The 23771-nt window shown below is 40.7% G+C and overlaps 2 non-coding genes and 1 pseudogene across 2 annotated transcripts; 2 read left to right on the forward strand and 1 right to left on the reverse strand.

Moving 5' to 3' along the window:
• The first annotated feature begins 2198 nt into the window (after positions 1-2198).
• On the forward strand, positions 2199-2363 carry LOC150105053 (U1 spliceosomal RNA). The gene has a single exon (XR_016548623.1). It is a non-coding gene; the product is annotated as a U1 spliceosomal RNA (small nuclear RNA).
• An 18215-nt stretch (positions 2364-20578) lies between these two features.
• LOC150105054 (small nucleolar RNA U3) lies at positions 20579-20795 on the reverse strand. The gene has a single exon (XR_016548619.1). It is a non-coding gene; the product is annotated as a small nucleolar RNA U3 (small nucleolar RNA).
• A 2450-nt stretch (positions 20796-23245) lies between these two features.
• Positions 23246-23448, forward strand: LOC150105055 (U2 spliceosomal RNA; annotated as a pseudogene).
• The last annotated feature ends 323 nt before the right edge of the window (positions 23449-23771 follow it).

Consider the following 23771-nt stretch of genomic DNA (forward strand, 5'->3'; position numbering starts at 1 on the left):
TTGTACTACACCTCCCCCCTAATCACCACCAAAACAGCCTTGAAGAAATTCGAAAAAATCATCTTCAACTTCCTCTGGGAAAACCGGAAAGATAAAATCAAACGCTTCAAAATGTCCAGACCCATAGAGCAAGGAGGCCTCAACATCCCTCTCCTCTTTGAAGCCATCACCGCAGTTAAAGTCGACACTCTGGTCAAAACGCTTAACAACCCTCGTCACATCTGCCACGGTCTCACCAAATACTGGCTGGGAACGAAGTACTGCAAGCTCCTGAACATTGACTACGCCGGCCCGCATGCCCTTTTCCCCCCGGCTCACCACCGACGCATACTCAAGACCATCTCAGCATTACGCCTTTTCTGGAAGGGATCAACATCGCCGCCTACCCCAGGCCAACAATTTACAACTGGTTAAGAAGCCTTAATGATCCGGCTCCCCTCACGGACGAGCAGAAAACCACGTGGCAAAATAATAACCTTGACTTCCTGTACACCACGAGGAGGGACTTGAACTTCAAAATCTCTCACAACATTCTCCCCGTCAACTACCGTGTCTCCAAGTGGAACAGGCACGCTTCAGCAAAGTGTGTCTTCTGTACGGAAACAGAAACAACCGACCACATCTTCTTCCACTGTTTCACTACTCAGGCCGTGTGGAGACTAGTCGGAAACAGGTTCGACACCACCATCACGCAAAACCAGGCCCTAAACCTCACAGAAGTTCCAGACACCATGTCTAAGAAAGAAAAGCGTCTCTTCCTTTTCTCCATTATAGAATTCAGGTTCCACATAATGGAAGATCAGGAATGTGGCCTTATTTCAGAAACAGAGGAAAGGCCTCTCTGACATCCTCAGAAGCTGTCGTTCCTCTGTAAGAACATACCTCGAGATGAAACTAGCAGAAGAAGGCCCTGCAAAGTTCCACGAACATTGGTGCTCCCCAGGTATCATTGCCTACCTGTGGCACGGCAAGGTAAGGCTTAAACTTTAGCCCCCCCCACCAGCCACCTTAGCACACCGACCCTTTTGAACGCAAACCCACGACATCTTAAGCATGCTCCAAACCAACAAACAGCACTACTTCCCCCTCCCTAAAGTCACCCGCCCTTCCCAACGCCTCGGAAACCCACCTCGTGCCACGTAGTGTCGCGGGTGGGGGACCGGAGGCACCCCGCCACTTCTAACGTTAGTGTAACAGCGCTTTAGTGCATCTGAACTCACACAACACTTCTTACCGCATCCCCACCCACTAAGCCCCGGGGCATACCGCAACAGGGATGCGAGGTTTCTCCTCGCTCCACTTTGCGTGTTTTCCCCCCATACATAGACACATCAAGTAGCACTGCGTGCTAAAACGTTTAAGTTTACCCTTTAAAGTCGAGCATTTCAGCTCGCGACAGAGATGATGACGGGTAACACCGTGTTAATACTGTTAAAGTGATCGGTACTCGACTGATCTGTTGTGGTACGCGTCCTAAGATATTAAAAGAAGTTTGAAAAGGCGACGAAATTCTAGATTACTCAAACTTTGCCATGAGTTTCCCCATTATTGTATTACCCAAGTTCTTTCGGTGTAACGTTTCTGAGCATGTTGGATAAATCAAAGTATAGCTTTGTGTATGTATGTATTTTGTGTATGGGTTGAGATGTAAAATTAATTGTTAATTGCTGATCGCAGTTAGAAAAGTTAGAGTTAAATCATTACAGTGGCTTATGGAAAGCTACTAAACCTAGAATTTACTCAGTAGAGGGCGCTCTTTTAAAAAATTATGACTTAAGCTCACAACCACTCTACTGGCCGAGCATATTATATCCTAATCGTAATATAATAGGAGTGCAATATATTTAGCGAATTATTTCATTAAATTATTATTGAAGTTTATTTATAGCTTGAAAAGAACAGAGAGAGAGAGAACTTGAAACTCTTAATTACGTATTCGTAGCGATAACAAAAATCGCTTAAATTTGGTGAGAATTAAATAACATTTAAATCAGATATGCTCAATAATTAATTATATAAAATATTTCATAATATTTTGAAAAACATATAATTAATATGTTTAAAATAAATTAGAGTATAAAAAGCTTCATGTTTAGAGATTTTTTATAATAGTAGAAAATATTTGTTGATTCTGTAAATACACCATTTTGTTTCTTATATACATTTCATACTAATAAGGAATGAATGGTGTTTGAAGCATACTTACCTGGCGCTGAATAATCGCTGATCATCAAGGGCGATGTTCCGGGGAGAGGCTGTACCATTGCACACACGGTTCGGCTGACCTCCGCCACTTTCCCAAACTGGGATAGATGGAGCGTGGAATTTTTGGTAGTAGGGGACTGCGTTCGCGCTCTCCCCTTTTTTATTGAATTCAAAAATAAGCATCAAGCCACTTGCGTTTTCTTCGGGTTACTGTAATGTATTTTATTTATATTTATATATTTATATTTATATATATATATATATATATATATATATATTTATATTTATATATAATGTAACTCCACTTTGCTTTGCTAATAATCTTGACATTCATCATTGCATCCGTGGTCAACACCGATCCAGAAATCTACTTGACCTATGCAGGTGAGGCAACTCTGGGATGCCGGTGATTGTATTGGCGTAAGCACTCAGAACTCACGAAACTTTCAAAACTTTATATATATAAGCTTATACAAAGATTCGGCTTTGAAATATTGTTGGATCTAATATTCACTTTGCCGATGTAATTTTACATCGCCGAAATGAAGCCGTATGGCTCTTCTTTTAGCAATAGACAATTCGGCTGATCCTTCAGAGGTAGTACAACACCTGGGCAACTCGTAAAGGGTGAATGCTACATGCACCTTGCAGCCTTTATTGAGCGCCGATCTGAATAGCTCACGGTTATCAGATCGACTGTTGCGGTATCGCAGTGATTATGTTCAAGTAATTCTTATTTTACTTAATAATGGCCGCAAAGTGCAAGAATAGTGATGCTGGTAATTCCGATATGCCAAAGAGAAGCCGTAAAGTGCTTTATTTTAAGTGAAAAAGGTGAAAGTTCTCGAGAGATAATAAATAAATAATAATAAATACGTATGCTGAGGTTGATAAGATTCCATCCACATTCAGAGAACTTTATTACAGCATGCTGTAAGACTCTTACTGTGTCGAATTTAGAAGTTAAATTTCATCATAGGGATGTATGTATAGGAAAATAGATAGTACATATAGGGTTGGTACTATCCCGGGGTGTCTTGGAACGTATCCCCCCGCAGATAAGGGGAGACTACTGTATTAGTAATTAAGAAAATACTTATACTTTATCAAAGCTATTATAAAATCATCCAAGCTATTATAAAAATGCATCCTTAATTGATCATGACTACAACGCACAGTAACTGATGGGAACAAAAGATAAAAAGCTAAATTCGCCATTTACTTGCTTAGAGGTTCAAAGAACTTGGTCGAACTACGAGTAATGAGTAGTTTGTTACAAGCAAACTGACACCTATTCAATATCACACTAATTTTTCATTAGTGTGATTTTTAATCACACTAATGAAAAAAAAAAAAAACGCTTCAGGTGGTTTTTTCCCCACACAGGGAACCGGATCGGGAAAAAAATGACAAGAAAAATCACTTCGTGAATGTATTAGAGATTAAAAAAAAAAATTACTGATATCAAGCTCAATATTACTGTTCTCAGTATTTTCCATAAATGTAAAGCACATCTCGTAGGGCAGGGCTTCCCAAACTGTGGGCTGTATGGTTTGTTGAGGGGGGACGTGAAATAATGAAAACAAATTTTAAATCTTTTAAGACTAAGCAGATTTTTTTATCTTAAAGGAAAAGTATTTAATTTTTATTGATTCTTTTTTGTTATTTTTTATATTTTAATGGGAAAAAACACACATTGGTGTTAGTTCACAAATTTTGCTTCCTGCGTATCTCGGCGCTTAATGAATATTATTGTAGTAAATATATATGCTTATATGCTTATTCATATAAGTTTCATTTCAAAGCAGAAATTTAAGAATTGCAGTTTCAAATATTGGTGTAGCAGTATGGAAACAAATCCACACTCGGGAGATCGAGGTCATAATTTTGCAGCGTTGCATGAGGTATATCTGAGAGATACATTCATTACTAGTATGTGCTAAAGGGCAAAAAAAAAAAAAATAATAAAATAAAATAAATAAATAAATAAAGAACAAACACTGCAAATACAATACTTGATGGTACAAATTAAGTGAATATTAAATCCAACGTTATTTCATAGTCGAATATAGAAACTACAAGAGTTTCGTGTTGAAAATATATATAGAAAAGTTTCGACGGAAACAAAGCTACAGATGTCTTTCCTTAGTATTTTCCATAAATGTAAAGCACATCTCCTAGAGAAGGGATTCTCAACCTATGGTACCCGTACCACTGGTGGTACGTGAGCCATTGCCTTACTGGTACATCTAACGTAGTGGTACGTCAATGGAAAAGGTTGAGAACCTCTGTCCTAGAGGATATGTATGATAGAAATATGTATGATAAATATTGAATTCAACATTATTTCAATATTATTTCAAGAGTTTCGTGTCGAAAATATATATAGAATCTAAAAGGTTCGACTGAAAGAAGCATAAGTAGTGCAACTTTGGGCAACTCGTTGCAAAGGTGGAACAAGCTACAGATTTCTTTACTTAGTATTTTCTATAAATGCAAAGAACAACTACAAGAGCAGTGTTTCTCAAACTTCAGATATCCGCCTACCCTTTCTTAAATTTTCATTATTCCCAAGTACCCCCTAATTAATTAATTAAAAAAATAATTTAATTAAAAACAAATGTATTAATTTAAAATGAAATATCTATTTTATTTGAATTTATATGTTCATGTAAACAAAAAATGATTTATTTTTAATAGATCAAAATTTGGAATAGGTTCCGCTTCATTTCCTGTCCATGAAAATCCACATTTCAAGTAATTTATATCATACTTATGAAGATTTTTCATCTTTTTCCTAGTTGGTTCTCTAGAGATGTCACACGACACACTCTTATTCATTTCATTTGATCCAGATGCAATATCAACGTTTTCTTGTTGCTTACAGCTACTTCTATTTGCTAGATAGAAGTAGGGGTCTTTAACTAATGATTCTTACGTAAGAATTTGAAAGCTAAAAAAAAAAAAAAAAAAAAAATACCGCATTTACTCTAATATAATGCACTTTTTTCCCCAAAATTAAAGCTAAAAAATCGTGTTGCGAGATATGTGCGGGGATTTTTGGAAACTAAAGTTTTCAGAAAAAAACTGAAAATGGTGCGACTTACCAAGAAGCTCCTAGTCGCTATCACTACTTTTGGCATCGAGAACAGTTTCTTTGTGTGCATCGTCAAAGTCATCTACACCAAATAGCGTCATCTTCTTTCCCTATTTCACGCAAAAATTACCAGTAATTTACAAGACTTGAGATACGTAGAGCAGCTATAAAGAGGTGCATATGATTGGTGCGGTATTAACAAAAGATCGCGCGAACCAAAGACAAATTAACATTTCAACAGTTGAGTTGAAATGCTAATTCCCTTCAACTGAATTCCATAATATCTCAAACAAATTCACTATATATTTTTAAGTTTTAACAGGTTAACAACGGGATGGTGTCAAGCAAAACCATATGTTGCCGGTGGAACATATCGTTTTGCTTGGTCTATACACCAGTTTTTGTTGGAGGGGGGAATGTTATTCATTAGTTAATGCCTTTATTATCCCGGTTGTCTCTAATTGCACTGTTTGTTGAAAAATATATAATGACTTCTTTAATTATGCATAGCCGAAAATTGCCACGTACCCCCTGACGACCTTTCGCGTACCCCCGGGGTTACGCGTACCACACTTTGAGAAACACTGCCCTAGATCAGTGTTTCTCAAAGGGCGTGCAGCGAAATTGCATTACTGTGCCACGAGGTGAAAAAAAAAAGTATTTTTAATAAAATGGGAAAATAAGAGGAAATATAAAATGGGTATTATTAATGCAGGAGAAACTAGTAAATTGTAAGTAATGCAAGCTGGAATTTTTAAATTTAATAAGTTAATAATTACGTCATTTTTAGTGCCAACAGTAATACGAAAATGATTACGCCATCAAGTACCGATGGCTATATTGTAGTCAGTGTTGTGTAAACTGTAAAATATAAACTTATGGTTAATTACACAAAAAGTCCAGCAAGAAATACGCGTGTGCTGCGACAAAATTTATATTTTCAGGTGTGCCGCAATCTGTAAAAGCTTAAGAACCACTGCCCTAGAAGATAAGGTTGTACATTACCAGGCAACTCGAAGAAATGATGGAGCAAGTACCTCGCCTCTTCCCAAAATCAGTCGAATATCTTCTGGATCATATAAGATATTTAGCTAATAAGAACAGACACTTCACTCACATCTTATCCAGTTAATATCTGACGCGGGCCTCATCGACACCAAGGATATCAAACTAATTTCTGGAAGGCGCGAACTGCTTGAAGCTTCCCCCCATCTTCGCTACGAGTTGTCTTTGTATTGCACTCCCTCTACTAGGTCGGCTCCCTCCATCGGAGAGAATCAAAAACATTAATATGTATATTAATGTATACTGTTTGTGCATACAACTGAAATAAAGTTTAACAAAAAAAACTTTATTATATGTATTATGTGCGTTCATAATACATATAATAAAGTAAAAACAAAAAGGTAATAAAAATATCAAACATGAACTGGTTTAACTGAGAAAAGAGCCAACAGGCTTCACATCGGCTTAGTAAACTTATTCAAAATTAAGTGGATATTGAATACCCCATTATTTCTTAGCCGAATAAGAAACTCAAAGATAGGAAATCTAATCTAAGAGTTTCATGCCGAATATGCTGCAAGTAAGAGAAAAACTGCATACGGCAGAATAAATTTAAGGAATGCCGATGGTAGGGAGGTCACTGAATCAGTTGATATAGTGGAATTACTGAGAGAGCACTTTGCAAGAGTATATCATCCAGGTGGTGACATTGAAGGAACCAATAGCTTATACGGGAATTGAGGTGGATGAAATGGAGGTGAATAGTATATTACAAAACCTTAATATGAATACATCTGTGGGATGGATGGTATACCAGCTCGGGTCTTGCGTGAAGCAGCTAAAGAATTGTCAGTGCCCTTGACCATTTTGTTTAATTTGAGTCTACGGTCTGGGTTCGTCCCGAGGGGGTGGAAAAAGGGGAAAATAGTTCCAATGCATAAAGGAGGTTCCAAGAGTGCTGTTGAAAATTACCGGCCGATCAGCATATCAGGAATTGTTGTCAAGGTCTTGGAGAAAATACAAGATTGGATAGATGAAAATAGTCAAGAGGAAAATACAAGATTGGATAGATGAAAATGGGATACTGTAAGGAGGATAGCATGGTTTTGTGAAGGGTAGATCATACCTCAGTAACTTGCTCACGTTCTATAACACAGTGACAGCTGAACTGGATAAGGGTAATGGGTTTACAGTGATTCTACTGGACTTTGCTAAGGCCTTTGATAGGATACCACATGGAATTCTAGTTGATGGAGAGATACCAGAGAGTGGTTTATTCAGGAGTTGAGTCCAAAAGACGGCTTGTGACTATGGTGTGCCGCAGGGTTATGTTCTTGGACCACTACTTTTCAATTTGTTCATTAACGATATAGGAAGGAATCTGAGAGGAAGTGTTCACGTGTTTGCTGATGATGCAAAGTTGGGTAGAGCAATTGTGAGTACACAGGATGTCAAAATTTTGCAAGATGATTTGGATAGTTTGGAGGACTGGGCTAAGGAAAATGGATGTCGATTTAATGTGGCAAAGTGTAAAGTTATGCATTTTGGAGTGAAAAGATTAGCAGCAGTATATCATATTGGTGGAACTGTACTCCAGGAGATTGATGAGGCCAGGGATTTGGGAGTGTTGGCGGATAGGGAGTTGAAGTTTAGGGGACACATTGCAAAAGGGGCTAAATCAGCTCTAAGAGACTCTAAGCCATCTTCTTAAAGGTATCCCCGGGGGCGGAAAAATTCAAAGAAGCGAAAAAAAGTAGGAGAACCTCAACTCCTCCTCACAGGGAAATATGGACTTAACATCGGCAGTGCAAAATGAGGTGACCTCTGAATTGAAGCCTTTGGCTCTTCATATAATTAATATTTATATATATAAATGAAACAAACAAAATATTGAAAACTAATACGTTCCCTTACTACGTATAATAAAATAAAAACTAAAAAGTAACAAAGTTAATAATAAACAAATTTTATTAACATGTTAATACAACATAGAAAAAAAACTGAAAATAAACAAGGAGGAAGAAATATTTATTTCCTTGGCGTGAACGTGTTAATTGTACTAGTGAAACTTAAATTCCTGGATCATGATAATAATAGTTTTTAATAAAGTCTTTTATAGTGTTACAGTGATGTCGTGAGCATGCTAGATTGCTTTGATTCTAATTGAACACTGCTAGTTATAGTTAGCAATGTTCCTATTCCTCTGTATGTTTGTAACCAGTTCTGTAGATAAGATAAAGGCACCCCCCCTTCTTATATCTTTTCCTATTTTTATTAATTTCAAATTGATGCTCATTAATATGAAGCCATCTGGCATTGTATATTGACTGTATGTATGGAATTCATTTGGATGTATTCCTTTTTGTTTTAATATATTTCTCTCACACACGATAAGTACAAGAATCCTATACGCACATCAGTGCTGTGTGTGAGGCGCAAATAAGGATTGAGAAAGAAGAAACCTACTGACATTCTTCTTCAAGAACTGTAAGTGGAAATTGTTTGGAAACACATCGTGAGGAAGGGTGTTCCAGAGGACAGAGGTAGATGGGATAAATGAGGAAAAGGAGAATTAAGTACGATGAGTTTGCAGTTCTACTGTAAAGGATGTTGGACAACTCGACAGCACTGGACAGGGTCAAGAATTTTTTTTAGCGAAATACATGCTTATACCTACTGTTCGAAGGTTTTTTCTATATGTGATATGCAGAATATGCACTTAAAATCACACAGTCACAGTTAATATATACTCAATATGACTATTGACAATAGCCTGCTCTCTGGTACTTACTACGTTAAAAATCACGTGATTCAGTGGGAGGTACGATTTCAACATCAAAGGAAATGACGTTCCCCAGTGACCGGCGTGCCATCAAGTGGAAAATTAGGAACCATTATGCGCCACCGCACGACAAAAAAATTCTTTCGCAGATAATTTATTATTATTATTTTAGCGGGCTATTTGTTTTTTATGCTTTCTTTAGTGGAGTTTATTTATTTATTCGTATGGAGTTAACCCCCGTTCCTCGTCCGTCCCGTAGAACCGGGTTGAGCATGACTTTAAATAGGTGTGTGTGTGTGTGTGTTCACGGGCCGGTTTGCCTGTTCTGAGGGACGAAAAACACGAGTTTCCGGGTGAAAACAAGCGTCTATCCCCCCATATGAGACCGGCTAACTCACCTTTACTCGGAAGAGACCAGTAAAGGTTCCTTACGTCATGGACGGGAATCGAACCCAGGTGTTTCCGACCAAAGAGCTTCGCCTATACCGACTGAGCGATGGAGGTTCAGTTTCTTTAAGTGGCTTGGTTATAAGATTCTTTTTATTGTGCTCTTCTTTGTGATCATTGTTTTGTTACTGTATGTGTGTTCTTGTTACATTATGAATTGCAATTAATTTTTTATGGCGAATGTGGTGTGAGGATGGCATGTCTGTTGCCTTTTTTTGTGGAGGGTATGTATTTTAAAGTGTGTTATGAGGAGAGGACAGGTGCATGCATTTTAGGGTGGCAGGCATGATGGTTTTTCTTGGTGGCAGGTATTAATTTGAGGTGAACACAGGTGGGAAATGTTTTTTTTTTTTTTTTTTGAGGTTGGTGTTTTTGAGCTAGGACACATGAGCGAGGGTGTTTGTAAGCTAGAGAAGATGAATGGTGTGATGTGGCAGCCATGGTGAGTGGGTGTAATCAAGTGGAAATGGGTGGGTGGGGGACACGGAGTGATGACGCGTGGATTCCTCTGTGATGTCCCTCCGGTATTGTGCACATAGGGTGGTGGATGTTTTTGAGGTGGCACAGCGGGAAGGCGAGTGGGTGAGTATTTTTTGGGAGGAGCCTAAAACACAGCGGATGGGTGTGTTTTTTTTTAAGATGGGACACAAACGGAATTCACAATATACTCGGAAGAGAAACTAGTGAGGAAGCGAGACAGACTGCTTCCTGTTTTCAGAGTGGTTTAAGTTATTTGAAAAAATTATGAGAGTATGGCTTCAACAATCATTTCGTAACTATCTGACTGAAGGATGGTTGGAACAAAAAAATCAGGGGAGAGGGGTTGCAAATGTTAAAATTACCAAAGAAGGTGAAGTCACTATTAGAACATTTGGACTGAAGAAAATTAACATTTAAAGAAACGAAATCGAAAAGTTCAAAATGATAGGTGGCATTAGAAGTCGATAGATAAAACAAATGAATTTGATAGAATGGGACAAAGAGAAATTTCTTTACCAAAACATCCCAAGCAGAACATTATAAGTTAGAAGCTGTCTCATATGTAATAAATAGGCAAATTCCACCTTTAAAATAGAGTCCAAGAGGATTATGTTTTTTCTCCAAATGAGTACTGCTTAAGGAAGGCGAAATAGAGTTTTAATTAAGAAAAGTAAGTAAGGATTTTGAAGAGCGAGATGGAAAAGAATAGTATTTTGGTTGAAACTCAGACCATGCACATTTGAAAAGTGAATCTGGACAGTTTGAGGAAGTTTGCCTTATTTCGTATGTAACACATTATTCTTTGCTTGATTTTTCTTGGTTATTTTTCATGGTAAAAGTGAGCTGTAATTAGGAGGAACTTGGAATATACAGTGATTCACATTTAATGAAAAATTTCATTCATCTTCATTCCAATTGTGATCTCGAAATATCTGGATTTCCTCTACACCACCCTTGCAGAGCAGTGGTAGCAGAATTATTTCAAACAGAGCTTAAATGGTCTCCGTTAGTAATATTATATATATCATATGTTATCGTGGTTGAAATATTTTGCACATAGGCGTTCGTTGTGATTTACCTTCCAGTAATTTTTTATGAAACGTTTTGTAGGAATTCTGCGATTATAACAGATGCACCGCTCCAGCCTGACCCTGTCTTCGGAGCGGAAGCCGTCATACCATTCTTCCTTGTGCGTTCAAATACAGTTACACTCGGAGGTATGGCTTCCTATTCTTATAAAGGTATGATTATTAGCAGTTGAAATTATGCGCAGCTGCTTCCTACGCGGCATCATTCACGTTGGATGTGAGATTACAAAATAATCTTCCAAACCAAGCTGCTGGTCTGTGTTGTGTTTAGAAGAGCAGCCACCATACTGCAATCTATTGAAATCCTTCGGAAAATTTGACTTTCGACAGTAGGCGGCAGAAAGGTAGTAGCTTAGAGGGAACATCAGTATCAGTAGGTGGTATGTAGAGCAAGTCATGTACGAGTTAGGTTGTATTCAGTATAAATATTCAGTATAAATTTGCAGAAATCAATTGGTTGCCACCTTCGGTCGCAACGACAACGATAATCCTTATAAGGACTGGCTTAAAGGGGCGAAGCAAGAATGCTTTTCATATTCCCCGTTATCTGTAGCGGACAGTGTAGGGATAAGGTTATTGAGCTATTATTAAAGCTCTGATCATGGCAGGAGGGTAACAGCAATAGCCGAGCCTCAGTTAGAACTTCATTGGCTACAGCATTGTCATCCATTACCCTCCAAGGGTATTGGATTGAATGAATCAATCACCGACTATGTAAGTAAAGGTGAAATCTCAAAAATACGGACGATCTCTAGGCCACTCCATAGTGGGCGAAAGACCGTCCTAATCTCAGCGTTGGTTCCACTCAGTGACGGGCTCCCCGACCACAGAGCAGAACCGCTCATATTCCGAGGAAAATAATTCACCGGCAAGTACCCCTCAGCGGGCCGTGCCGGAGAACACCCTCCCCGGAGACTCAAAGTGCTCCCTTAGGGCAAAACCTAAGAGAGCGAACTCATTAACCCAGGATAACAGCAACAGCCGAACCTCAGTTAAACTTCATTGGTTCAGCATTGCCATCCGTTACCCTATATGGGCATCTCATAATAAAATCAATCACCGTATGTGTAAGTAAAGGTGATATCTCAAAAATATATCGGACGATCTCTAGGCCACTCATTCGTGGGCGAAACACCGTCCAAATCTCAGCGTTGGTTCTACTCAGTGAAACTCGAGTACCGAGCAGAACCGCTCACATTCCGAGGAAAATAATTCACCGGCAAGTACCCCTCAGCGGGCCGTTCCGGAGAACACTTTCCCCGGAGACTCAAAGTGCTCCCTTAGGGCAAAACCTAAGAGAGCGAACTCATTAACCCAGGATAACAGCAACAGCCGAACCTCAGTTAAACTTCATTGGTTCAGCATTGCCATCCGTTACCCTATATGGGCATCTCATAATAAAATCAATCACCGACTATGTAAGTAAAGGTGAAATCTCAAAAATACGGACGATCTCTAGGCCACTCCCTAGTGGGCGAAAGACCGTCCTAATCTCAGCGTTGGTTCCCCTCAGTGACGGGCTCCCCGACCACTGAGCAGAACCGCTCATATTCCGAGGAAAATAATTCACCGGCAAGTACCCCTCAGCGGGCCATGCCGGAGAACACTTTCCCCGGAGACTCAAAGTGCTCCCTTAGGGCAAAACCTAAGAGAGCGAACTCATTTACCCAGGATAACAGCAACAGCCGAACCTCAGTTAAACTTCATTGGTTCAACATTGCCATCCGTTACCCTATATATGGGCATCTCATATAAAATCAATCGACCGCATCTCACGGTCGATTGATTCAACCCTCCGACAACGATAATTTTGCAGCGTAGGAAGTGCTATATCTGAGAGATACATTCATTACTAGTATGTGCTAAAATGCAAAAAAAAAAAAAAAAAGTAAATAAAATCAATCGACTATGTAAGTAAAGGTTCAATCTCAAAAATATGGACGATCTCTAGGCCACTCATACGTGGGCGAAAGACCGTCCAAATCTCAGCGTTGGTTCTACTCAGTGAAACTCGATTACCGAGCAGAACCGCTCAAATTCCGAGGAAAATAATTCACCGACAAAGCCCCTCAGCGGGCCGTGCCGGAGAACACCTTCCCCGGAGACTCAAAGTGCTCCCTTAAGGCAAAAACCTTAAGAGAGCGAACTCAAAAACTCGTCGCCCAAGTGGGTAAGAGCAACAGCCGAACCTCAGTTAAACTTCATTGGTACAGCTTTGCGTTGCTATCCATCACCCCCAAGGGCATTAATGAACCAATCGACCGACTATGTAAGTAAAGGTGAAATCTCAAAAATACGGACGATCTCTAGGCCACTCCATAGTGGGCGAAAGACCGTCCTAATCTCAGCGTTGGTTCCACTCAGTGACGGGCTCCCCGACCACTGAGCAGAACCGCTCAAATTCCGAGGAAAATAATTCACCGACAAAGCCCCTCAGCGGGCCGTGCCGGAGAACACCTTCCCCGGAGACTCAAAGTGCTCCCTTAAGGCAAAAACCCTAAGAGAGCAAACTCAAAAACTCATCGCCCAAGTGGGTAAGAGCAACAGCCGAACCTCAGTTAAACTTCATTGGTACAGCTTTGCGTTGCTATCCATCACCCCCAAGGGCATTAATGAACCAATCGACCGTAATGTGTAAGTAAAGGTGATATCTCAAAAATATCGGACGATCTCTAGGCCACTTATTCGTGGGCGAAAGACCGTCCAAATCTCAGCGTTGGTTCTACTCAGTGAAACTCGATTACCGAGCAGAACCGCTCAAATTCCGAGGAAAATAATTCACCGACAAAGCCCCTCAGCGGGCCGTGCCGGAGAACACCTTCCCCGGAGACTCAAAGTGCTCCCTTAAGGCAAAAACCTTAAGAGAGCGAACTCAAAAACTCATCGCCCAAGTGGGTAAGAGCAACAGCCGAACCTCAGTTAAACTTCATTGGTACAGCTTTGCGTTGCTATCCATCACCCCCAAGGGCATTAATGAACCAATCGACCATGTAAGTAAAGGTTCTATCTCAAAAATATGGACGATCTCTAGGCCACTCATTCGTGGGCGAAAGACCGTCCAAATCTCAGCGTTGGTTCTACTCAGTGAAACTCGATTACCGAGCAGAACCGCTCAAATTCCGAGGAAAATAATTCACCGACAAAGCCCCTCAGCGGGCCGTGCCGGAGAACACTCTCCCCGGAGACTCAAAGTGCTCCCTTAAGGTAAAAACCTTAAGAGAGCGGACTCAAAAACTCCTCGCCCAAAGGGGTAGCAGCAACAGCCGAACCTCAGTTAAACTTCATTGGTACAGCTTCGCGTTGCTATCCATCACCCCCAAGGGCATTAATGAACCAATCGACCATGTAAGTAAAGGTTCAATCTCAAAAATATCGGACGATCTCTAGGCCACTCATTCGTGGGCGAAAGACCGTCCAAATCTCAGCGTTGGTTCTACTCAGTGAAACTCGATTACCGAGCAGAACCGCTCAAATTCCGAGGAAAATAATTCACCGACAAAGCCCCTCAGCGGGCCGTGCCGGAGAACACTCTCCCCGGAGACTCAAAGTGCTCCCTTAAGGTAAAAACCTTAAGAGAGCGGACTCAAAAACTCCTCGCCCAAAGGGGTAGCAGCAACAGCCGAACCTCAGTTAAACTTCATTGGTACAGCTTCGCGTTGCTATCCATCACCCCCAAGGGCATTAATGAACCAATCGACCATGTAAGTAAAGGTTCAATCTCAAAAATATCGGACGATCTCTAGGCCACTCATTCGTGGGCGAAAGACCGTCCAAATCTCAGCGTTGGTTCTACTCAGTGAAACTCGATTACCGAGCAGAACCGCTCAAATTCCGAGGAAAATAATTCACCGACAAAGCCCCTCAGCGGGCCGTGCCGGAGAACACTCTCCCCGGAGACTCAAAGTGCTCCCTTAAGGTAAAAACCTTAAGAGAGCGGACTCAAAAACTCCTCGCCCAAAGGGGTAGCAGCAACAGCCGAACCTCAGTTAAACTTCATTGGTACAGCTTCGCGTTGCTATCCATCACCCCCAAGGGCATTAATGAACCAATCGACCATGTAAGTAAAGGTTCAATCTCAAAAATATCGGACGATCTCTAGGCCACTCATTCGTGGGCGAAAGACCGTCCAAATCTCAGCGTTGGTTCTACTCAGTGAAACTCGATTACCGAGCAGAACCGCTCAAATTCCGAGGAAAATAATTCACCGACAAAGCCCCTCAGCGGGCCGTGCCGGAGAACACCTTCCCCGGAGACTCAAAGTGCTCCCTTAAGGCAAAAACCCTAAGAGAGCGAACTCAAAAACTCGTCGCCCAAGTGGGTAAGAGCAACAGCCGAACCTCAGTTAAACTTCATTGGTACAGCTTTGCGTTGCTATCCATCACCCCCAAGGGCATTAATGAACCAATCGACCGACTATGTAAGTAAAGGTGAAATCTCAAAAATACGGACGATCTCTAGGCCACTCCATAGTGGGCGAAAGACCGTCCTAATCTCATCTCAGCGTTGGTTCCACTCAGTGACGGGCTCCCCGACCACTGAGCAGAACCGCTCAAATTCCGAGGAAAATAATTCACCGACAAAGCCCCTCAGCGGGCCGTGCCGGAGAACACCTTCCCCGGAGACTCAAAGTGCTCCCTTAAGGCAAAAACCTTAAGAGAGCGAACTCAAAAACTCGTCGCCCAAGGGGGTAAGAGCAACAGCCGAACCTCAGTTAAACTTCATTGGTACAGCTTTGCGTTGCTATCCATCACCCCCAAGGGCATTAATGAACCAATCGACCGCATCTCACGGTCGATTGATTCAACCCTCCGACAACGATAATTTTGCAGCGTAGGAAGTGCTATATCTGAGAGATACATTCATTACTAGTATGTGCTAAAATGCAAAAAAAAAAAAAAAAAAAAAGTAAATAAAGAACAAACACTGCAAATATAATTAATGATGATAAAAATTAAGTGAATATTGAATCCAACATTATTTTATAGCCATATATAGAAACTCGAGAGTTTCGTGCCGAATATATCGTGCCGAGAGAGAGAGAGAAACTAAAAGTTCGGCGGATGCAAGCATAAGTAGTACCATACTGGGCAACTCGTTGCAAAGGTGGGGCAAGTCCAAGAGCCCTCCCATAGTATTTTCCATAAATGTAAAGCACATCTTCTAGAGGATATGTATGATAAATATTGAATGCAACGTTATTTCAAGAGTTTCGTGCCGAATATATATATATAGAAACTAAACGTTTCGGCGTATGCAGATGATTGTGTGGTTTATCAGTGAGTACAGACGTGTTTATCAGCGCTCCTTGTATTATTACAGCAGTGATTAAGTTTTGTTTTTAATGAATTGATTGAATGTGATGCCTTCAACTGATCGTGAACTACGAACTGATCTCTCGAATTTGGATTATTCTGCTTCTCTTTACCAAAAGAACTGTTACCAGCGAGATAGCGAAGAGACTCTGAAGACTGCAATATCTATGTCCTTACGAGCACCCATCCAGGTAAAGGTAAGCTTTAAGATTTTTACGAAATTTCCATGCGAATTTACCTTCGTTTTTGAACCCGTACACACACACACACACACACTAGAAATGGACAACGTTAAAGATTTTCTTCAACACATAAACAGAGACGAAGACTCCTTCAAAAGTTCGAAACGGAATGGCCAGGCTACCTTAAACTGTATACACAGGCAGAGGAACCCGAAGAGGAAGAGGACGATATCACAGAACAAAACATTACCCTCCCCACACCCGAGGACAACAGACAGACAGAACCAACAGCAGATGAACACACAAACAAAAGGCGAAGGACCGCGGACCACCCCACAGAAGAAAATGCGCCCACACGAGCAGTATCGGGAAACAAAGAAAAGATACCCCCGGTAATCCTCCGAGACAAACATAAGTGGACCTCAGTCTCGAAATCGCTCAGAGAACAGAACATCAACTACTCCTGGGCCAGAAACACAGACGAAGGGATAAAGATACAACCTGAATCAGTCGCAGACTACCGCATGATTACAAAAATGCTGGACAACTCCATGCTGCCTTTTCACACATTTGCACTGGCTAGTGAAAAGAACCTAAAAGTGGTGCTCAGGGGGGTTGCCGAGGGAATCACGACCGACGAGGTCAATGCCGATCTCATCAACCAAGGCCTGACCCCAGTTAAAGTGTGGCTAAGATCGGATAAAAAACCTATGCCACTAGTTCTGGTAGAGATATCAAACACGCAAAAAAGAATATACGAATTAAAAAATATATGTGGGCTCAAAATCACAACGAGCCACTAAGAAAGAAGGCTTCGGCAGGACAATGCCATAGATGCCAAACGTTTGGGCATGCCCAAAAGCTCTGCAAAGCACCCTACAGATGCCTAAAATGCGGCAAAGAATATCCGACTAGCACCTGCACCAAGCCAAAAACAACACCGGCATGCTGTGCTAACTGTGGAGGACCTCACCCTGCCAATTACAAGGGATGCATGTCCCACCCAAGAAATCTTGGGATAACAAAAACTAGCCTCAGACCCGCTCCCAGTAACAACTCCACTACCAAGCAGGCAACTCACCCCTCATCTCAGTTCACACCAACAACACAGCCAACCAACATGACAAAAACGTATGCTGAGGCTGCACGACCTAAGAACCCCACTTTCTACGAACAACGAGGCTCCAACTTAGAAAAAATCTTAACTGCCTCGCTTGCCACCATGCTGCAAGAATTTAGCATGACAAGCCCCTCACCTTCCTCCAGAAAGAGATTCCTACAAGGAACATAATCCATCCTAACAGCCCTCTGTCATGAATAGAAAACACAAACCAAACTCACTAAAGATTGTAGCTTGGAATGCAAATGGAATAACAAATAAAATCCTGGAACTCCAAGAATTTGCATCCAGATACAAACCTGACATCATTTTAGTCAACGAAACACACCTCAGACCAGCAAATAACCCAAGACTCCGAGGCTTTATCATGTACAGAAAGGATCGACTTGGTGCAAGAGGAGGAGGAGGCACTGCTGTCTACATAAAAAGCTACTTAAACCATAACACAATAACTGACCTCCCAACTATGAACCTAGAGGTGACAGGAGTGGAGGTACACACCAGCAACGCAGGCAGTCTAAAGATCTACGCAGCGTACAACCCACCTGGAATCCCACTACTCATATCTGACCTAGACTCTATCCTCGGATACAAAGACTCCATAATCTTAGCAGGAGATCTCAACTCCAAGCATACAGCCTGGTTTAGCTCATCCATTAACACCAAAGGACACATTTTATACAACTACGCAATGCACAACTCTGCCATTGTGGTTGGACCTACTGAGCCCACTCACCACAGCCCAACAGGAAGAGCAGATGTTTTGGACATCGTAATACTTAAAAACATCCCATACCAATACCAACTAGAAACAATAGAAGAACTTTCATCAGACCACAACCCCATTCAGCTCAGGCTAGGCAATCAAGAACAGTTCTCACCCCAGCACTCCTTTATAGCTTGGAACAAACTCGCAAAAACTCTACCAGAATACATTGTTCCACCACCCATCATACAGAAAAAAGAAGAGATAGATATAGCCATAATCAATCTAACAAGCCAAATGCAGAAAGCAATAGCCTCAGTAAAGCAAACCACTCTCCACCACACCACCAACAGGATCCCAGAAGAAATCATGGACCTGATTAGAACCAAGAACAAAGCAAGAAAGAGATATCACAACACTAGAGGACAAAACAACACTAGAGGACAAAACAACACTAAACAAACTCAACAGAAAAGTCAGAGAAGCTCTACAAAACCACCGAAATCAAGAATAGGAAACCAAATTAACCACACTCAACCCAGAAGATCACTCCATATGGAAACTCTTAAAAATCCTACGCACCAAAAGGCAGCCCTTACCTCCTATACAAACCAAACAAGGAATAGTACACACAGACAAGGAAAAGCAGAAGCCCTCATAGACAACCTGGAGGAGCAGTGCAGCCCATCGTACAAAAGTCTTAACATTAATTTCATCTATAAAGTTCATCGCCATGTCAGGAAAGCATTAAATCTCACTGATACCTCAGAACCCATCTCCCCCACTACTCCAGGGGAAATAACCAAAATCATAGCACAACTGAACAACAAAAAGGCCCCAGGCCCTGATGGCATCACCAACAGAACACTAAAGTTGCTTCCAAGAAAAGCAATAATACATATTGTTAATATAACGAACGCGATCATCAGATTTCAGCACTTCCCGACAACCTGGAAAACAGCAGATATCATACCTATAAAAAAGGCAGGCAAGAATCCTCAACTTCCAGAAAGCTACAGACCCATTAGCCTCTTATCAAGTCTTGGAAACGTCACTGAAAAGGTTATACTCACAAGGCTACAAGCAATCACTGACAAGCTCTGAATCATCCCAAACGAGCAATTCGGATTCCGCAGAGAACACTCAACAGCACAACAAATACACCGTCTGGTAGAATACATAGCAGGAGACTTTAACTGGAATCTCCAGACGGCTGCAGTCTTCTTCGACATAGCGAAGGCTTTTGATAAGGTATGGCATCAGGGACTTCTCTACAAACTTATACAATTTAACTTCCCAATAAAACTAGTCAAACTAATTAAAGCATACCTAAGTGACAGATACATGCAAATCAAACTAAATGGAACAGTGTCATCCAAACGCAAGATCCGTGCAGGCGTGCCACAAGGCTCCCTCTTAGCAACTCTACTGTTCTCGATCTATGCGGCTGATATCCCCCCAAACCCGAGAAATATCATTACAGCATTATATGCGGATGACACCGCGATACTTTCAAGATCTTGCAGCCCTCAGCTAGCAATTAGAAGGCAGCATCAACACACTAGAAACTTGGCTAACAGATTGGAGGATCCAGGTAAACCCCCTGAAAAGTTCTTCTGTGCTATTCTCCAGAAGAAAAGTCACCAGCAAGGATGACATCCAGCTCCACGGACTCAAGATCCCATGGGTAACAGAAGTAATGTATCTTGGTGTGAAACTGGATAGCAAACTGCTATTTAGTAATCACATCAAACTAACAGGAGTGAAGACATCTTGAGTAATTGCACAACTCTACCCCCTGATAAACCGCAAAAGCAAACTAGATGTAAGAAACAAGCTAACTCTGTACAAAACTGTAATTCGCCCAGTGCCTATGCCTCTCCAGCATGGAGTCATACCTCAGAAACCAACATACAAAAACTACAAAGAATCCAGAACAAGTGCCTAAGAATGATCCTAGATGCCCCATGTACTTCTCGGTGGATACTCCCAGATCCACCGAGAAGTAAACATCCCTTATATCCGCTCGCATCTCCACGACTTAGCTGAGAAATTCTTTTCCAAGGCAACCCTGCACTCAAATCCACTGATCAAACAAGCCAACAACTACAGTGAAGCAATACACTGCAAATACAGAAGACCAAAATCTGTTCTACTACACACCGAACATCACTAGCTTCAGGCCCCAAGAGGGCGAGCAGGTAGCTCAATAATACCTCATTCACAGTATCACTTACAAAGATAAAGGGGAAAAAGAAAAGCATTTTTGCTTCACCCATCCAGCCAGTAACGTTATGCGTTATGCGAGTTTGGTAATCTAAACGTTCGGCGCTAACCACACTACAGAAATGATCCTGTGAAGTATGTACAATGGCTTTATCGATTGTATATAGGTTGAAGATCATCAATATGAACTCCAATTCTATCTATTGTAAGAATGGGAGTTCATGTCTTTCATCATCGTCCTTTGGAGTATAAAAGATTGCTGAGGGTCAGCCGGTAGTAATAGGGGAAGTTTAAAAAAGGTAGAGTAGGATAGTAGGAGGTAAAAAGAGGCCTCAGTCAACCTGTTTAGCTGTGTAACCGAGAGGTTGTGGCTAAAAGGTCTGTAAAACATAATCTCCTTACACCTGTTCTAAAAAAAAAACTTAAAATTTACACTTCACTTTATACGAAAAAGATAACTTTAGATTACATTAATCCAGGTGTCTGGAGACGTCATCTCGTAACCCCTAAAAAAAAAGAAAAACGTTTGTTAAAATTTGGAACTTAGATTATTCTTAAACTAGCCCTTATAACTAAAAAAAGAAAAATAAAAAAACTACGATAGCGGAATCCGTATTGAGATGAACTTTATCATCCAGAGAACCGAGAGTTGGGGAAAGAACCCGACCCGAGTGATGCAGCCCACAAGGAGCTGCACCGCCTCGACGTAAGCCTTCGCAGCCCGGGTTCTCAGGTGTACCCCCTCCTTAGTGAGCCAGAGAAACCAATAAGTTGTACAATAGAATTAAGTATTCAGTTGGTCCTGAAAGGAGGACAAGTTTTTAGTTTGCCCTTAACTCTTTTTTTGTTGTATTTTTCTGTAAGATTTGAGAAGCTACTGTTTTTTCCCGGCCATTTATTATTTGGTGAAGAGCTTTATACAGACTCCTTTCCGTTTCTTCGTTTAGTTCAGGGATTCCTTTTGTATAGGTTGAAGGTCATGAGTAGCTGCTTGTGAGTATATTATGAGTGCTATTTTGCACTTTTGTTGCTGTCAGTTTGTTTTAACACGTGTTATACAAAGATTTGTGATATTTGACATGCGGAGGTCGAGGCAGATCTGAGATACTTGCTTATTTTGTAACAAAAATTTTTATTCTTTATATTTCTTTGTATTAATAATTTTTACATTGTAACTGAAAATAAATAAACCATCATGTATTTCTGAAATAGAGAGCCAAAGGCTTATTTTTATCATACATATCCTCTAGGAGATGTGCTTTACATTTATAGAAAATACTAAGGAAAGTCATCTGTAGCTTGTTCCACCTTTGCAACGAGTTGCCCAAAGTTGCACTACTTATGCTTGTGTCCGCCGAAACTTTTAATTTCTATATTTTCCGCACGAAACTCTTGAAATAATATTGAAATAATGTTGGATTTAATATTTATCATACATATTTCTATCATACATATCCTGTAGGAGATGTGCTTTACATTTATAGAAAATACTAAGGAGATACATCTGTAGCTTTTTTCACCTTTGCAATGAGTTTGTCCAAAGTTGCACTACCCATGCTTGTTTCCGTCAAAACGTTTAGTTTTTATATATATATTTTCGACACGATACTCTTGTACTTTCTATATTCAGCTATGAAATAATGTTGGATTCAATATTCACTTAAGTTACAATCTAGATATTATTGAAACAAAGAAATATAAAGATTAAAAATTTTTGTTACAAAATAAGCAAGTATCCGTCAGATCTGCTGCGAACTCCGCAGGTCAATTATCACAAATCTTTGCAGTTAAACCAAACTGACAGCAACAATCGTATCGGGTAAACAACAACAGTAAACTATCTTGGTAAAGCATCAAAAAATTCCTCCACTTCTACCTTAGTAGAGCCTTCTGTGGGACCATAGGCACAAATAAGTCGCATTGTCCAATTCCCCATTCTGATATTTGCCCAATCACTCTACTTGAGACTGACTGCCATTCAAGAAGATTAGCCTCGTATTTAGTGTTGAATACTATGGCTACTCCTTTTCCTTGATTGTCATTGCCTGAATATAACATTTTGTATTTATTGCTCAGAAAGGTCTCACCAGTTCTTGTTTTTTATGTTGATAGTACCGATCTTCAACTCTGGTGATATTGAGTTGGGGTGTGTTTTAGGGTTTGTTCCAATAGCTGACTTTTCACTTTTCGCCCTGGTTCCCTGGCGAAAACAACGAGGGCCTTGTTTAACAGGGCGACGCCCCAACTGGCATGAAATTTTGTACCATCATTTTGTATTTTGGTTTAAGCTAATAAGAATACAATTTGGTCGACTAAATTCCAAATTGTCAGCCCATCCTCGTTCGTTCAGCATCCAGGTAGATACCTAACAGGTGCACCACGAGAAGGTGAGGATTCGACATTAGGTCAGAAGCCCTGGTTGGTTCTCCGCATTCCTTTAAAGGCAAATAATTGTGAAGGTCTCCTCTCAGGTATACAGTTTTGACCCTTATGCACCCCATTGGTATTTTGTATATTATATATACATATATATGTTTGTATTCCATTCTATTGGTATATTATAATTTTATATTCCACTCTATCGATATATTATATATCGCTTCTCGGCCTTTTGGCTTAGATCAAGTGTGTAGTATATGTTCTGTTTCTGTTCTTAACCGTTAATATCGGTACGAGTCCCATCGGGTTTCACGATATTTAACCGGAAATTTACAGAACTTCGTAAACCCCGGACTGGGGAAATATCAAACACTTGGTGGTGGGAATAGTTATTCTCTCCCATCTGATCATGCCCTCTATTCTGCCGCGTGTGCGTACCCTCGGAATTGAGGTTGACGCCACAATACCGGCAAGGGCGATGGCGAAAGCTATCATAGACTGCGTCGGCGCAGAGAACATTTTTGGATTTACCCCTTATGGGGTAGGAAGATACCAGGTAGTGACCAAAAATATGGAGACCAGAGAAAAGCTTCTCAAAGGGTTTGATTGTGGTAAAGTAAAAGTATCTCCCTTCATGGTTGGGAGCATCCTGAGAACCCTTAAGATACCACGATTTCCACTAGAATATGCAGAGAACAACGATATAATTCACAGCGTATTCTCTAAGTGGGGAGTTGTACGG

The sequence above is a fragment of the Typopeltis vanoorti genome, chromosome 7 (assembly GCF_054136105.1).
Source record: "Typopeltis vanoorti isolate ZY-2024b chromosome 7, IOZ_Tvanoo_1.0, whole genome shotgun sequence".
Taxonomy (NCBI): domain Eukaryota; kingdom Metazoa; phylum Arthropoda; class Arachnida; order Uropygi; family Thelyphonidae; genus Typopeltis; species Typopeltis vanoorti.